The following is an 18,579-nucleotide window of genomic DNA, read 5'->3' as shown; positions in this document are numbered from 1 at the left end:
AATAATAAGTTTCAATAAAAATGATAAAATGAAAATTTAATTTTATCATAACGAGTTTGCTTGAATTTCGTTTCTTCTGAGATTGCAGCAATGCGCGACAGGTAAGCTAGTATATACTATTTCCAGTTTTATCTTCCTCTTCTATTTTAATGAAATTGAAAATTAAATCTTCTGAAACCGTGTTGTCTTAATTTCTTTGATTCACTAACACAAGGTGTGCTTCTATTTCAACACTTGGCAGTGTTGAAATAGAAACACACCTTGTGTTAGTGAATCAAAGAAATTGAAAATATAATAAATAAATTGTATTGTCTTATCTATATTAATTTTAATCTCTATATCATTACATAAATTAAAATATCATCAACGTATCTTTTATAAAATTTTATTCCCAGTATTCTATTATTGTTTCATCTATGTCTACCATTATCATCTCTGCTAACTTCAGTCCTATAACAGACCCCATACTAATCCCTTCTGTTTGTATGTAATATTTTCCATCTACTTCAAAGAATTTACTATCATATCTAAATTTCTGGTTCGACTAACTTGTTTTAGTTTATTTTCGATTATCTCCCATATTATTGACGGATACATATTGACTATTTCAAGACTTGCCATTTTAAACTTATTTTCAATATTTAACTGTTTAAGATCATCTAAAAGTTTGTCTGTGTGTGAATAGAAATCTAGAATTTTGATATGTTTTAAGTTTTTGTTTTAAACATTTTTCTAAACTATACAATGTAGCATATTTAAAATCAATTATAGGTCTGACTTTTCCGTCTATTTTATGCGTCTTTAGTTGTATATTCATTCTTGGAATGCATTCATTATCTCCATTTAAAATAAACTCTTTTTCTGTTTTACTAAGTTTCTATAGTTGTGTAACCCTATTCTTTAGATCCCCATATATAAATGGCAGGAACGCTGGGAGAAGTGTATATATTACCAAGAAGACTACTTTGAAGGGGATTAGGGTTTTATACCTCAAAGTCAATAAATTTATTTTTGCCGACCAAAGGTCCGATACTTTTTGAACAGACCTTGTACCTCGATCATTAAACCTAACCACGCTCTGCTAGCTCGTAAGGATGTGAATCTATGTAGGTTCTAGTCAAAGGTAAACACAAAGAAAATGAAGGTAGGAATGCCATGTGCTGCTTGACAGGATTTTCACTAGTTTGAACATGGCGTGGACCATAGAGTAGAGGGCATGACAATACTAAGTTCTAAAGGTTACATGTACAACTTTTCAACAGTATCTTTACTAGTTCTAGTTTTTATCTTAGTATATTCCATATTAAAAATATTTTGTATTATATACAATGGTATGTTTGAGTTATATTTCACAATAGCATTAATTGAGCAAGACTTTAAAAGGTTCAAATTCAAGTTCTTTTCCATTTCTTTTTTATTGTAATATCTAAATAATCTATATATAAAAATGAATGTATGTCTGTGTGTCTGTCCTATGTCCTTCATGCATTCCCACACCGTTTATCCGATTGCCGTGAAACTTTGGGAAGTTGTTTAATATACTCCCGCGAAGGTTTCTGGCATAGTACATTTATCCTACGATAGATNTTTTAGAAAAAATTAAGCCAAGCTTCTCCTTAGAGTCAAGAATCTTAAAACAAAAATTGACCTACTTTGGACATGTGATGCGTAAAGAAGTTTCCCTAGAGAAGACTATTATGCTGGGAAAAGTGGAAGGTAGAAGGAAGAGGGGAAGGCAACGGATAAGATGGATAGAAGAAATAGAAAAAGTCACAGAAATGAAGCTGGATGAGCTACGAGAGACAACAAGGGAAAGATCAAGATGGAGAAGACTTGTCCATGAAGTCACCAGGAGTCGACGACGACTCGATGGAACTTAACAACAAACAACAAAATTGATTGTCCTTTAGGAAATTATGTAATCTTTCAATTTCATTTTTGTACTGGTGGTAGTTTTTATTTTTTGATTGTTTTCCCATTTTTTCTTTTGATATATTGTTTAATCTTATTGCTTATGTTCATTTTAAAAATTCCAGATTCTATTTCGATTAAGTTATTGCATATACGATCTAAATTAGGTATTATATTTAGAACCTCCCATCTATTAGGGCCATTAAAGTCAAGGCCTTTACATATTGTTTCTATGATACTATCAGGGATCATAACTTGTTTTATTTAGAACCAAAGATTTTCTCCTCTATATCGGGAATTGGAATTTTTCTACTAACTTGTTATGTTTATTGGCTTCAAACCGACATATGTTCTTAGTTCTTCCATTTATGTCTTCTAAATGAGTCTTTTCTTCTTAATTTTTAAATTTTCTTAGTGTATGTTTCAGTTGTCTAATTCTAGTATAGTATATTTAAACTTTATTGCTGATCACAGTATCTTAAGATTAATATATTTCCTGTCTCTCATTGGAATCGCTTCAGTAATTGATTTTGGTAGAGAAAGTGTTCTCAGAGGTTTATTTTCTTTAAGATGTATGTTGAGGTAGTGTAAGTCAATTTCAAAAACATATTGATAGTTTATGAAAGTTTCATAATGTTGTAATTAACATAGAACTGGATTATAGTATCGTAAATGTAATATTTCTAGTGTTTGTCTAGAGAGATATATACGGGTAATACAATCTGCTGTATATATGTGTTCCTGTCAAGTTTGTAAGCAATCTAGAGGTATGTCTCACAAGATATTTTTACATTTGGCCTTTATGAATTTTTTGTAGATTTGTATTTTTGAATCACAATAGTTACCATGGAAATCAATTACTTATTAAACAGGATATATTCCAATATGAAAACAAGTTACTTATCTGCATACTTACAGGTAAAGATAGTTGGCTATCCTCTGGGACTTAGCCAGTGAATTAAAAGAAAGAAGGGGAAATGTAGGGTACGGATAGGGGAGGAAGGAGTGGGTTGGGGAGAGAGGTGAAATGGGTATGGAAAGAGTGGAAGGAAAAGAATAGTTTGAGATCCCAAAACTGACAAGCGTCATAAATAGTTACAAGTAACAGTTGTACAAGGTATTAATTACAGCGTGCCTTTCGGCAAGATGATACGAAACATACAATCAATGATATAAAACATTACTTGCCAGTGGTATATAACAACAGACCAACACTGACACTAAACAATTTGCAGCAACCCTTAAGCATTAATACCACAACATACATTGGCGTGTTTACAGTAGGTATTCCCAATGAAACCAGTCCTCCATGACTGACACAATTAGCAATATCAACTATGGGATGGAAGTTCCAGTTCCAGTGTTGTCTGTTGGGCCTGAGTTCAGATGGGTTGTATATTTGAATAGATTACAAGTGTTCACAAATTTGGCAAACTTCTCTAAAGTCTCCTGGTCTTTACAAAGGGTAGTGAGACCAGGGGGCCAACTTTGACCCTTTTGTAGGCAGTGGTAAATAAGTTCTTCCCGCTGGCTATCATAGTGGAGGGCGTCCCCCACAGTGGTACCATCGCAGTCACATCTGTCGTTGCTAATTTTCTTAAACCTAGCTAGGTAGGAGGGAAAGTTGTCATGGCCTGTGAGGCACTGAGTGATTGCATGAGTAGGGATGAAGTGTCTGTAAGTCTATCTCTTAAGGATGGATGGTAGGAATGGAAGTAGGAATTTAAAAGCAGGTCTTCCAGTTGTTAATGCAGTCCATTCTTTCTGCCATTCCTCCATGATGCAATTTCTGATGGTTTTTTTTGACATGAGTTGCTGGAATTTTAGAGAATGAGGAGATGTTCATAGAGGTAACTTTTTTGGCAAGGGCATCTGCATGCTCACTGCCTGTATGCTCAGTCACCCAGTTAAAACTGATCTGGGTAAACCTACTCAGGTTCCTGGCAATATTTCTCACCTCTAGCCCAGTCTTAGTGCATCTGTTGTTGTTAGAGAGAATATTTAAAACATACCTACTGTCGGTATATACGGCAATGTTCCCTTGTAGACACCTTTGTTTTTAGTTATGACACTGAGTGCTTTGTGGACCACTAAAAGCTCTGCTTGGTTATTGGTACAGTGCCTATGGAGCCGGAAATATTGCTGGTACTTAATAACATGGTCATTATCATAAATAACAAAGGCTGCACCAGTACCATTATCATTGCTGGAACCATCTGTGTAAGTACTCCAGTTTTCCCTCATTTCCCTATTATGGTGATTGTTGATGTTTATTGTATAGTTGCCATTATCCCCTGGGTGCTTATCCAGAGGGGAGCCTGTGATATAGCTATACAAATTATATTCAATAATGGAGGTTATTAAGTTTGCACTGTTTGGTGGTAGCATTCCCTTGTTACAGAGGGTGTGGATTTCCTCGGTGGTGATGTTCTGATGGTTCATATTCATTATTGTCCAGTTCCATACCATTTCTTTTATTCTCAGGTGTATGGGAACCAGGTTTGCTATTATCAATAATGCATCAGTGGGGGTTGTGCAGTACGCCCTGCAAATTCTTATGGCCGCTCTCCTCTGTACCGCAAACAGTTTTCTCTTATTGTGAACTGCAGTTGCTTTATTGCGCCAGATCTGGGCTGCATACAGAATAGCAGGCTCAATAACCCCTCTATAAATCAATTTGCAGTTTTCACTGCTTAGCCCCCAGGTGTTCCTGGCTATATAATTATAAAGGTTGACTCTCTGCTGGACTTTTTTACGTATCTCCATAATATGGAATTTCCAACTTAGGTGTTTACCTAGACCCAACTCTAAGTATTTGAGGCAAGGCACAATCTTTAGTTTATTGTTGTCTAGATACAGAGCAAATGAGCATTGCAGTTGTTTCTTCTTGGATCTTTTCATGCACACCAGGGCCTCACATTTATCATAATTGATAGGGAGTTTGTTTCTCTCACTCCAGCCACTAATTATGTTAAGGATCTCATTGGCTTACTTTTGTAAAGTGTCATTATTCTGATGTGTCATCTGCAAAACCTTGAGCCTTGACGTCCAGGTCCGATTCAATGCTGTTAAGCAGATCATTGTAGACCATGTTCCACAGCCCTGGGCTGCTTCTGGAACCCTGTGGGCATCCCCTGGTAATACTCAAGCACATTCAAGGTGGAGAAGAATAATATCCTACTGTTCTGTTTTCCAAGTAGCTGTTGCACAATTTATATATATTGTTGGGGCAATTGATCTGGTGCAACCTATGCATTATCGTAGGCCACCATAGGTTATCAAAAGCCTTTTTAAAATCCATACTTATTAGCAGTACATGCCTATCCATGCTCTATAAAGTCCTTAAAACCCTGGATAGCGTGGATTGTCAAGCAGCCAGGTTGGAACCCGTATTGGTTCTTGTATTGTAGATTTTTCTTAGTCAGATACCAGTTTATCCTATCTACTAGAAGGCCATCCAACACTCCCCATAGTTGGCAGCAGGCTGATAGACCTATAATTGTTCTCAGTGGATGGGCTGTCAACTTTCAGTATAAATTTGACATTTGCCTTCTTCCAGAGGTCTGGGGAGTAGCCACAGTGTAAGCAGGCATTGTACAGCAAAATGAAGGCAACTGGAATCTCCTGGAAAGCTGCTTTCACCATTTCCTTTGTTATATTATCGCTACCTGGAGCTTTCTTATTGGCCATGGTGTTTACCATACATTCCACTTCTCGAAAAGTGAACCAACTGTCATCCCCATTATTCTGGGGAACAGAGATGGTTGCTCTTACCTCTTCATGCACCTTAAGATCTTTATCTGGATTATCCTCGGGGAAATGGTGGTTATGATGTCATAGGTGCTAGTACCATTTTTATTAGTAAGGTTAGGAATTGTGGTTTTCTTGTTGCCCCTAAAGACAATCTGGTATGACTGAGACCAGGGATCTGTGCAGGACCTGGTACAGAATTCCTTCCATGCCTTTGTCCTTGCATGGTTTATTGCATTTTTGTATGCTTTAAGGCTTTTATCATAGGCTACTCTCTTCTGCTCTTTCCTTTCATTATTTCCAGGCTTTTGCCAATGCCTATGAAGCTTTCTGATTTCATATTTCATTTTTTCCAGTTCATTGTTCCACCAGTGTGTTCTCGTTTTCTTGGTCTTATAGGTCACTGAGTTGTTAGCTGCCCTAACCATCGAATTGGTCATGTAGCCTACTTATTGGTCAATGTCCACCGGACTCTTAAGAGGGCGGATGTTGTAATCTCTCCAGTAAGCTGCAAAGAGATATCTAAAGGTTTCCCAGTTTCTAATTTGCCGATGAAGGTTATCATTTATAGAGTTGATCTGTACTCCGTTCTTTATAGTGGTCAGAACATACAATTATTTCTGCTAGCAACCATTGCTAAGTGTCTCACAGTTCTCAATATAACTACCAATTGCAGTAGAGGCCAGGCAGACATCTGTCCACCCTTTGGCCCTGATAGTAAAAAAGGTTGGATGGTCTGTTGTATTGAGTGAAATGCAATCCTTTTCATCCATTAAGTCACTTAACCTCCCACAGTGGTCCTCATGCTTGTGGAACCAAAGTGGGGATTTCGTATTTGCATCCCCTGCAATTATAAAGTTTTCACTATCAAGGGAGTGGATGACATTACTGAGCTCCTCAATACACTCCTCGTTTGAATCAAAAGGGGAGAAGTAAATGCAGATTATGTAATTGATGGTATCTGAGTTTATGGCAGCCATAGTAATACAATTCGAGCTCAACTCTGGAATCATAACCACATCAACGTCTAATAATGACACCACTGTGGGCCTTTGGTTTTTTTTTTCTTTATTCAGGATTTGTCACTTTCAAAAGTGAGTAATCAAATTTCCAACCATATACGGCTCCTGGATGAGAATAATATCTACATCCAGGTTGTTAGCCATCTTCATCACCAGGGAGGAGGCTGCTTTACTCTTTTGTGTATTAATTTGTAGTATTTTTAACGTGTTACTAGTAACAGCCATGAAGGAGAAACAGCAGCAACCAGATAGAAAATGCATTATGGTTTGTTGCGTGCTTCCTTTCCTCCACCTGGTTTTATTAGCTTTTATACAATTTGTACATTTGGTTCTTCCTTGCAATATGGGCAGTCATTGTATTTGTCTTTGTTAAGACAAAAAATGAAGCATTACCTTTCGTTTTCTTTTGTTCTTTTATTACTTAACTTTACTGACTAGCNTGACTATAGCTGGATGATGAACCCTGCTGTTTCCAATTTTTCCAGAAATTTTTTACTAAAACTCAAAGGTGATGATAATTACCTTTGGAGATGAAGCAATGCTTTGCTTACCAGGAATGGTACTACATCTTTACACTTTTTGAACTGTAAAAACTTAAACATACGTAATTTCCAGTTACTGTAATCTGCTCCATCAAATATTGGTATATTGATATCACTATTCTTCGCCGCCATTACCACGTGTGCTCTTTCTTTGTTTTCTTTAATTATTTAACTCTTTTCGCTTCTTGTTTTTTTTCGTTCTTTTTTCTTTTTAACCACGCTCTGCTACCATGTTAAGACAAAAAATGAAGCATTACCTTTCGTTTTCTTTTGTTCTTTTATTACTTAACTTTACTGACTAGCGGATCTTATTTTACAACGTTTCAAATTGACGAACCTCTGACGACAGAACCCTTTTGCCAGTGTTGCCAGATATCGCTGTACAATAATTAACAATATAAATGTACAATAATTAACAGTCTTTTCATGCAGTGACTGCTCCTGTGAGCCACAACCTTGTGGCCAAAACCAGTGCACCTGTAGCATCTTAGGACGGGAATATAATTGTCCACTACAAGTGTGCCCCATTCATAACATACTCTCTTTATATTAATTAGGGTATTCCGAACTGTTGGAGTTACATTACGCTTACTATAACATGTCTATAGTCATCCTTTTTCTTTGAGTTTATAGCACTTTTAATTCTCGTTTCCTTCTGGAAGCTTTCCAACGAGAACTTTTCCTTGATCTGAACGTTTTGGTCATATAACTTTGTAAGGAACTCGTTCTGATCCTTATCTTTAGGAACATTCAGTATGATCACCCTTGGATTCTTTTTTTAGGGTTAGTAATCTTCACTTTCCCACTTACATCTGGTAGCGTTTCTATTGCATTTTTCATATTGTCATAATCTTTTTCTGAGTTCAGCTTTATTTTAGCATTTCTACTTGCTGTAGGGGTAATGTTCCTCACTCCAATGTTGAGCAAGGAAGGACTTATATTGTCTTGCAGCATGTTCATAACCTCCTCTGGACATATTTTCTTCCCACTGGCGGTGGCCACGGGCTCTAGAATAAGCTCGCATAGCCTCTCATTGGATTTGCTATGAGCTAAAGATTCATCTATCATCATGGTTGTGTTACTTCCCCTCACTGAGCCTAACCTAGCAATGTCAGCAAACTGTAGGTTGTGGCCAACTCCTTAATTTGCAGTGCAAAAACAATTCCGTATAAATTGTTGGCAGCTGCATGAATGTCTAGTGCCACTTGCCTTACTTCCTTCTTCCGTTTTATGGTGATAGACCCATGTGCTTTGGCTGGGAGTGCCTCCATGATAGTATCTAGTCTATTGGATATGATATCTTGTCTATCCATTATATGATCACCAAATCACCAGACAACATTAGCCAATATACACTACCAAATATACAATACCAGCCGGCAAAAACCGAATTAGGTGCTTTTGGAGTAACTCGAATTAGGTTCGAGTAAAGAGTGGAAACAAAGACTACTGGCTAACAGTCTAGAAAAACCATCAATAACCTGATAAATGATAGCCATAGAATTACCGAATTAACACTGAAGAGTGACTAATACACTCTAAGCGTGACAATATCCGATTGGCCCTCAGAACACAGCGAATGGCCTGATCCAAGCCCGCAAAATGCAGAAACTGAAACGACCTTAACTGAGGGAAAATACCTGTAAACAAAAAAGAAAAGTACTGCTGAGAACAGCAGAATGCTCGCTATTCAACAGTATAACACATTTAATGTTAAAAAAAAAGATAACAGACGGTTACATGCGGTACAAAAACACACATAACTTAATATATAATATTCCAGAATAAACAAAATATACCTCAAAATGATCCTCTTGGCAACAGCTAACTAAACATAAACAAAAACCTCACAATTTAGTAGACAGAATGCTGATGTGACAATCAAAAAAGGAGCCTAAGTACACCACGTCTACCCCCCACTTATCTGCATACTAGAAGTCAATTGGAATTAGAAAGAAATAGACTGGTCATCCATTTAATTAAATGTGACAACAAAAAGATATGTGGACCACAGTAGAGCAGAGTATCCTAGGATAATAAACAAAAAGGACTATCTGAAGGTACCAATCTGAAGATGTCAAACTGCTGGCAGACATTGGACTCCTGGAATATGATAAATTGTAAGGTAGATAATGTAAAATTATAAAACACATACTGCAAGGTGGTGAAATATCAAACACTACATATCAATTGTAATAAACAAACTTTCTTTCAGTAATTGCCAGCCAACTCTAAAGTGTATGTACTGTCTGAATACATTTGATATGAATCTTTCACCAAGGTGCATTGGAAATTAAAGTGAGATGTGGACTGGCCAGCACTAGGGATAAGGTTGTTCAACATTTTGTAAGAACAACAAAGCGGAACAACTCCAATACATAAATATGTAAGTATAATAGCATCTAATAATGATTATGATAAATTTGAGATTTATTTATTTTTAAACACAATAATTAATAACAAAACATTTGTATTATTATTTGAAATTGAATAGAAAGAATAAATTGCCAAATTCAGTTTTTCCTTAAAATTTATATTTATTAGAGTAAAATTGCATAAGTGGTGCTGCAATCAGTATCCATGGAAAGGTTTTATACAATTTCTTGAATAAGAAAAATTTAACAAAATTTAGTTATCAAATAATATTTCAATAAATTCATTTCAAATTATATATAGGGTGAATCCAAATTATTGTTGGCAATTTTATATCCTATAATTTTACAACTGAAACAACAAAATAAAACTGCTTACAGAATGTGAAAGTTTAACTCAGTTTTATTTCTCCGACAATAATGCAATGAGTATATGACATCATACGTCAAAATGGTAACTGTTCAAGAGAAAGCAATGTGTGCAATTTGGTTTTTCAAAATACAAGTGCATGTTATCACAGACCTATGGAACAGAGCCATCTTCAGGTAATGCTGATATTGGTTAAAGCAAGTTCAAGAGACAGTAGTGTTTAGCATCAAAAAGGAGAATAAAGATTAGAATGATTCCAGGAAATACTTTATCAAACTAGACAAGTTTCTTTGCAATTAGGTATACCACAAATGACTATAGCTGGATGATGAACCCTGCTGTTTCCAATTTTTCCAGAAATTTTTTACTAAAACTCAAAGGTGATGATAATTACCTTTGGAGATGAAGCAATGCTTTGCTTACCAGGAATGGTAAATTATCATAACTAAAGGGTTTTCTGATCCAATAGTCTAATGCCAGAAGACTGACAAATTATTAACACTAAAAGACTGAGTTTATTCTGTGCCTATTTCGTTACTGGATGCTGAAGGTTTTGTTTTTTTGATTGTGGGATTTGGAATGATAGACTAATTCTGTAACCTCTATATTAACTCACTGCAAATTGCCAGAGTGACATATTATTATTATTCTAGATGTAATAAATCCTTACAGAATATGAAGTGTAATTTTTTGTTTCTAGTTGGAAAATTATAGGACATGGAAACCCTGGCAATAATATAGAAGCACCCTGTGTATAAGTTATGTAAATTTTATTATTTAAATAATATGTGGATTTAATTCTTAAAATTATGATTATATGATATTGTAATTTTAATTTTTTAATATTTGAAATCAATGATACAGTAACAAAATATTAAATCTAATGAAGCAGATACTGCTCCTATAAATGAAACATTCATAAATATTTATAAATAATTCACCTGAACCAAAAGTGTCTTCTTTATTGTCTGAAAGGTTCGACAATGGAGAATTTCTTGGACTTGTATCGGGAGTACTATCTGGAGATACTAAAGTTTAAAAAAATTTATATATTACTATTAAATATAGCTTTATTAAATTAAACTAATCCATCTTTGATTGTGCAAGTCAAGAGTTATTCTTTGTGCTCTTCAATACAGAATTTTTTATTTTTAATTAAAATTGTATTGCTTCAAGACTGGCAGAATTATATATAAATACAATCAGAAATTAGTCTTGAAATTTTTGAAATACTATGGCAAACAAATTTTATAAAATGTTTCCTTTTGTGGAAAGTATGCCATTCCAGTTCCAGTATGCCATTGTAAGTTATATATTAATTTAATCAAAGGGAAATATTCTAAAAACTATGTTCTTTGTTCCTTCTCGCTTCTAGAACTTTCTTTTCTAACTCTCTTCCCTTGGGTGGTGAGGACCGATTCATGGAAGTACAAAAAAAGAGGGCTTGAGGGTACAAGTGAGAGGACGTGGGTCATTCTTTGGACTGGACCTCAGAGTGGACAGATATGAAAGACTGTGTTCCTCATCATCAAGAGCAGCTAGACTGGAGGAACAGTGCTAGTCTGATAGGAACTGGAATTTTATCATAGTTACATATCATAGATAAAAGGAGTATCAAGTAGGTATAAAGGATAACCAAAGGAAGATGACAATGAACCATCAGTCCGAGCAAGTTCCATGTGGCCTCCCACCAAAATTGTACAAAGTTCTGTATATCCTGGATATTTCATTTTTACCTATATCCTATTTCACTATGTATCACTCTCCCTGATATTTTTCCTGGAGCCGAGTCCCTAAGCGTTTTGTGTGTGTGTGTGTGTGTGTGTGTGACTTTTGAAGCTATTCCAAAGCTTTCTCGAGTCTTTATTTTGCTCTAATTTTTTTAGTGTTGTCCGACACTATGCTATTTAGATGATTGCACAATCTATTTGACTCTTGCTGCTTGCCTACCTGTGGTGGTCCTGTTGCCCCATCTCTGGGGTGCTAAAAGCAGCAGATAAATGGCAGTTTTTACTGTCATTTATGTACTGCTAACCCTATGTACTATCCCTTTTTCCTTACTTCCTACTATGTGTGGTGACAGAACTGTACCTACAGGTCAGGACCTTTAGAGGTAAGTAGGGCAAAACTGTTCCCCATCAAAGATGAACTCAAAAAATATATAGAGGATAACCCAAACTTGAAATTTGGTGCAAGAATACACTCTCAGTGCATCCTAGATTTTTTTCTCAACCGGATGATTGAAGTCTTCGACAAGACTCATAAGACAAAGGATACTGAACTCGTAGATAATCCAGAAGCTTGACAAACTACTGGAGAACTCTATACTGAAACAACCTGTACAGACATTTGCTGATAAGTTAAAAGTAAGTCTTAACTCTTCTTCCAGGCCAGGTGCAATCATAATAATAGAAAGCTCAGATGACAAAGATGATGCAGAAACCATCAAAGAAAATAAAAGAAAACCCGAACCCAAGTAGTCTGAAGATAGGAATAACCAAAGTGCATAAGATTAGGAACTGTAGCCTTCTGGTGGAAGTGGAGGGCAAAGATAGAGGTAAAGATTTAATACAAGAAATAAATAATATTCAGAACCTATCAGCCAGAGAGCCAAAGATGATTTTATCAAAGATAGCCATTTATAATGTGCCATCACACTTAGGCTTTCGACAACGTTGGATTTCTCTATTCCAACAGAACAATAATCTTTCAAGCCAATATGAAGAGGATATACGGTATTTCCTTCTTTAATTCTTCTATATCTGTGCAGATAAGACGAGGTGTAAATTTTCATCAAAGTTTTATAGTTTTAGCATAAATCTGTCCTATAATATGACCCCCAAACTATCAATGGCCTATGAATTTAGTTTAGATCAGCGATCATCGTCTGGATAATAACACTATATAGCGTATACGGAATTACGTCCTATTTATAATTTTTTGAAAGAACTTCAAATTTTATGTTATTGCATCTGGCAGCACTGCCTTGTGATTGCTGCAAACATTCATACTGTTTTGAGAATTCAGGTGATGACCTTGACTATTCACAAAAACTTCATATGGTCTATTCTATTTTGTGGACATACCCTACTCTCTACTAATAAATAATTATGGTTTTTCTGTTTTTTATAATGATTTTAATTTATATAAATTTTTATCTATCCTATAAGATGACCCTAGATTTTGGGGGTCTTTTTTCATGATTCAACTATTGTCTTATCTGTGCAGATATATGATAAGTATTAAAAATAAATGGGGGGAGAAACTGGATATGCAAAATATTGCCGAAGCTCTGAAGAATGCTACTGAAGAAGAAGGTAAATGTCGACTAGGTTCACTGCTCTGTCGAAGAACATTACAATATAATAGTGTTTTAAGTGTTGAAGGTACGGCCATTTTGCCAGGGAGTGTATCAGTGAACTGAATTATTTTAACCACTGTGGTGGCAACCACAGGTTCTCAGAGTGTAAAAACAAAAGTACAGCCCCAAACTGCATAAACTGAATCAGGAGTAAAGCAGCTACATTTGCCCACAAGGCCAACCATCCCACTTGCACCAAAAGACAGAAGATTATCAAATCTATTGCCTCTAGAATCAACTATGGATAACCACAGCTTCCACCAAAACAGCAGCCTACATCACCCTACCCAGAGACTAAAATCAACATAGTGCAAGTTAACCTTGAGAGGGGAGTTGTGGCTGTCTCCTAACTTATTGCCTGTGCCTACGGCGATGCGAATGTTCTGATCATACAGGAACCTTATCAAAGAAGCAGCTTCCCACTCGGATGGTCAATCAAGATGAAAAAGCTATACCATTGCGAGGACATAGTGCCTTGGACAATGATAGTAATATTATCATTGGTAATACCTACCTTACTAACTAAATACAGTAATCAATTCCAGACATTTATCAAGATTTCTAACAACAAATATAAATGGATAATAGGCAGTATCTACATCCCAATGGAAGCCAATATTCAGAACATATTGGAGGACCTAGATGACATAGTGGACACTTGTAAGAACGCTCACAAGATTGATAGCAGGTGACCTGAATGCTCATGCATACCTTTGGTTTGACGAGGAGATTGACGACAGAGGTGAGGCAGTTGAAAACTTCATTAATGAGAAAGACTTGTTTATACTCAATGAGCCTGGACATCACTTACTTTTGGAAGTTCTAATAGGACATCCAATGTAAATCTAACTATATGCAATCATTTAGCCTTAAGACATATCCATGACTGGGAAGTATGTGCCAAATTTGCTATCTGATCGAAAGGTATCTAAAATACAACCTATCTGACTTTTATATAAGTGACAATATTAGTATAATATAAGCTTGCTAACTGGAGCTGAATTACCCAAAATATCACTAATCAAAACTTTAACTTCAACAGCATCCCAGATAGTCTCCATGCCGAAGATGAGATCAACAGGTTTATCAACACACTTAATAAATTTATTCCCAGGTACAAACAGAATGAAAGGATTTTGTGAAATGGTGGCGCAAGGAGAGAAGAAGGTATCAAACTTGCCATTCTGATGAACTAAAGTGGGAATATATAGAAGAACAAAAGGCATGCAAGGACCACAAAACTTAAAAGCTGGAGAAAGTTCTGAACCAGAAAATAAGTTATAATTAACAGATTTCAAGAACAAGGATGGTACCCATACTATGAACACCAGGACTGTGTCAGCCTACTGTTGGAGTTTTTCAAGGATGACAACCGGGATCAAGACAATCTTAGTCAAAGGAGCATAAGGAGTAATGTCAAATACCATTCCAATGGCACAAACGACCCTAAGTTCACTAATAATAAAATAGATTGGGCTATAAGTTTAAAAATGATAAGCTAACCATAGAGATCATCAATAATATACATTCTAGGCTCCCAACCATCCTCTGTGAGACAGTAGTTGTAAAGATCACATTCGGTATTTACCCAAGTGAATGGAAAGTTGCTGATGTAGTACCTATCTACAAAGGAAACAACAAGCCTCATGACTCCATCAAGAGCTACCATCCTATCTGCCTCTTACCAAATCTTAGGAAAAGTGTTAGACTGCCTTATTTATTACCAGACATCTTACCAACTGGCTTAGTGCCCATCATCTGCTTAACCCAAGGTAATATAGTTTCAAAAAAGGTGTCGGTGCAGAAGATGCCATCTACAAGGTAGTAAAGGAAATCAGTGAAAACAAAAACAAAGCAATAAGCTTGGACAATAGCAATAAGCTTGGATATTAAAGGGGCATTCGACAACGCTTGGTGGTCCCTTATCCACAACAGATTAGAAACCCTTAACTGTCTGCCAATTTTTACAGGTTAGTACTCGATTATTTCACTAACAGAAAAGCCATCTTAAATTATAGAGATACCGCATAAAAAAAAAAGTTACAACTGGCTGTCCACAAGGATCCTATTCCAGCCTGCTCTACTGGAACATCCTGCTAGATGACCTACTAAACCAAAACTTCCTTAAATAACAAAAACATCACAGTATATGCCGATGATCTGATACTCCTCTGCTTGGCACAATGCAGACTGGAATTAGAGAGAAAGGTAAACAGGCTACTTAATCAAATCCATAATTGGGGAAATAATAATAGAGTTTAATCCTGTCAAGACTACCAACACTATCTTTATAAAATTTAAAGCAGATAAAAGACTCCCTTCAATAAAAATGGACGATAAAAATATTAACATCAACAACTTGAAATACCTTGGAGTTATCATAGATAATAAACTAACTTGGAATGACTACATCAAGTATCTAAAAGACAAGATAGGAAACTTGTTTGCCTGGATTTCGAAGGTGGTCTGGGGTCTTTCTGGTGAGGCTCTGCTGACCATCTTTAATGGAGCCATCATCCAGATCGTCTCCTATGCAGCATCAGTTTGGAGTCATAGGATGGACCTTGTACAGGTAAAGAGAACTCCATTCTAACCAGAGAAAGATCTTAAGAATTACTGGTTCATATCATACTAAGAATTACAGGTACTAGCCAGCTTTCTTCCTTTAGACTTAGAGGTCCCTTTTCTGTTTGATTATTGATGCCATTGCCAAGGACACCATCCCATGTACATTGATGCCAAAGATGCCTGCATTGACAAGACAACTAAAAGACATCTTACAATCAGAAGGTATACCAGTTATTAAAGAAATCAACTATGAAAACGCAGGGATAAAGAAAATCTACACTGATGGCTACAAAAGCCATGAGGGAGCCAGTGCAGCCTTCATTTACTAATACAATAATAGGAATTGTTACCATCAAATTAGAAGAATCAACAAGCTGTGTAGTAACTTCCAGGCCGAGATGCTAGCCATTAAGGAGGCCATCAGTTGGATCAACTTTCACAACAGAAACAGCTCCTTCACCATCTGTACAGATAGTAAATCTGCAATAGCATCTATAAAAAGACAATAGTAGCAAAAATCTTCTCACCAATGAGATATGGGAAAAACTAAATCTGACAGGTAATCTTAATAATTCAATTAATTTTTGCTGGGTTAAAACACATAGACATTGAAAGGAATGAGAAGGTGGATACATTGGCCAAGTAAGGCACGAGTCTCGATATCAAATGTTAAACTGATGATCAGAACTCACTACTGCATTGCCTGGCAGGAGTGTTGGCAAGGCTCTGAGAAGGATGGAGACCTTGCACTCCTTTATCCCAGCCCAGATGTCCATCAAAGAGTTCATAATAAGCATCTTTACATGTGTCACCAACTTCATCTCCCATCATGGTAATTTATTTATACAGGCATGGACACTACTACCAACACTTGCAGCACCTGTCATAAGACTGAAGATCCTGACTGTCATATAAGACTGCATCAGGCTGGAGAGGGTAAGACTTGATCTGACACATTCTTTGTCATCAGATTACAGTGGCCTGTATCTAAATATGATTAAACTTATTATAATTTTTAACATGTTAACTAAAATAAACACGTGAAGCTTACGCTATTTACTTTTAATCTGATTTATAATAAACTCTGGTATCGCAGAGGTAACCATTGTTATACTATAAAATGATAACAGGAAAGACAAAAATACGCACTGATTGTGACATATAGTCATTGTCTGCTGTTGATATTTACTATTGAATTGGGATCCAAAAGAATCTGTACATATTCTGCAAAATAAAATACTTTTTTCAACCATATACTGTGTTTGGTATGATGTTCTTTGTCAGTCAACATGTATTTCACTTCCACACTTTAAATAGCAAAATCTAATAGCTAAAACTTTTCCTGAAAGGAATAAGTCTGATTTGTTAATTTACAAAGAAGTGGTTTGTTGTATAGAAACAAATTTTCAAGTTCTTGCTATTGCTATAACATAATCCTAACTTGTATATCAGTAGTTAGATGATTGATAAGGTGGGCAAAAAGTCCATAAAAAACTTTAATCATTCTGATAATTCTTCCATTTTTTTTTAATGAATGTTAAGTGGTTTGCTTGGCATGTTGCTGATGGGGAAAAATGAGTTCCAAAAATAAACAATAGTTGCATTGACATACAAAAGACTACAGTGAAAATCATTTTCGTTATTTCTGATTATGGTCGTCTCTACATTCCTGTGTTTCAATCAGATCCTTCCACATTGTTGGAATTGAAAAATTCCATCCATTCAGATATGCACAATTTAGCCAAATAACAATGCTTGTATTGTTACTAATTTTCTCCATCAAAAAAATATTTGCCATGCAAACTGACATTATTCATAAAAAATAGAAGGATTATTGGAATGTTTACAGACTTCTTTCCTACCCTGAATTTAACTTGTGGTGAAAAAAATTATCCATACATTCTGTACAAGTTATAATTTTTGAGTTTCAATTCACTTTGATGCTATGACCCAGTTTAATATTAAACTAAACAATGGACAAAATAATTTTGCAGTTTGTTAATTCCATCATTGACAAAAAGTAAATTGTTGTTTGGTAATATTTTTATAGAAGTCTATTGCACACTGTTCTGAGAAAAACTTGAATTTAAATGTCTTAGAAACACATGTTCAATTAATAAAAAGCTTCCACATAGGATATGATATTATATAATAAGATTATTGAACTCTATCATAATTTCCTGCCTATAATCCACAGATCAATTTACAATTACATACCTCAATTTATGCAAGTTAATTAATGCATCATTTATTTGCTTTCTTGGTGCATAGTGTTTTAGTATAAAATAATGGTCTATGTACACTTAATTACATAATTAAATAAAAAGAATAGGTTATAAGAACATACCTGGTAAATATGGTTGCGTAGACCAAATATCAGGATAAAAATTAGAAGAATATAACATTGTTGGTGCGTAATTATTCAATTGTAAATTAGTATGGTATCCTATAAAGAGAACTTCATATTTAATTTATATTTATATTTCTATACATCACCAACATAACTTTTTAAATTTATTAGTACCAATCATCATAAATAAACTTATATTGCTTTTTGCACTATTTTATATACTAAAACTATATTATATAAATATTTACATTATAAATTTTCAGTTAAGCCCCATCTTGATCTTTAAGAAAGCTGATAAATTCTAAATTTTTCAACTATGTACAGCTATTTATA

The 18,579-nt window shown here is 35.3% G+C and overlaps 2 long non-coding RNA genes across 2 annotated transcripts; one reads left to right on the top strand and one right to left on the bottom strand.

Annotated features, from left to right (window-relative positions):
- Nucleotides 1-1,593: 1,593 nt before the first annotated feature.
- LOC111638230 lies at nt 1,594-18,372 on the bottom strand. Its single transcript, XR_002758827.1, has 3 exons — nt 18,244-18,372; nt 7,483-10,995; nt 1,594-7,076 (listed from the first exon to the last, which is right to left on the bottom strand). It is a non-coding gene; the product is annotated as an uncharacterized LOC111638230 (long non-coding RNA).
- Nucleotides 9,209-16,519, top strand: LOC111638231. The gene is made up of 3 exons (XR_002758828.1): nt 9,209-9,350; nt 9,441-9,611; nt 14,371-16,519. It is a non-coding gene; the product is annotated as an uncharacterized LOC111638231 (long non-coding RNA).
- Nucleotides 18,373-18,579: the final 207 nt, after the last annotated feature.

This window comes from Centruroides sculpturatus, unplaced genomic scaffold (genome assembly GCF_000671375.1).
Source record: "Centruroides sculpturatus isolate CEXI.00-Female unplaced genomic scaffold, Cexi_2.0 scaffold1253, whole genome shotgun sequence".
Taxonomy (NCBI): domain Eukaryota; kingdom Metazoa; phylum Arthropoda; class Arachnida; order Scorpiones; family Buthidae; genus Centruroides; species Centruroides sculpturatus.
Note: the sequence above shows the minus strand (reverse complement) of the source record. Positions and strands in the feature narration are given on the sequence as shown.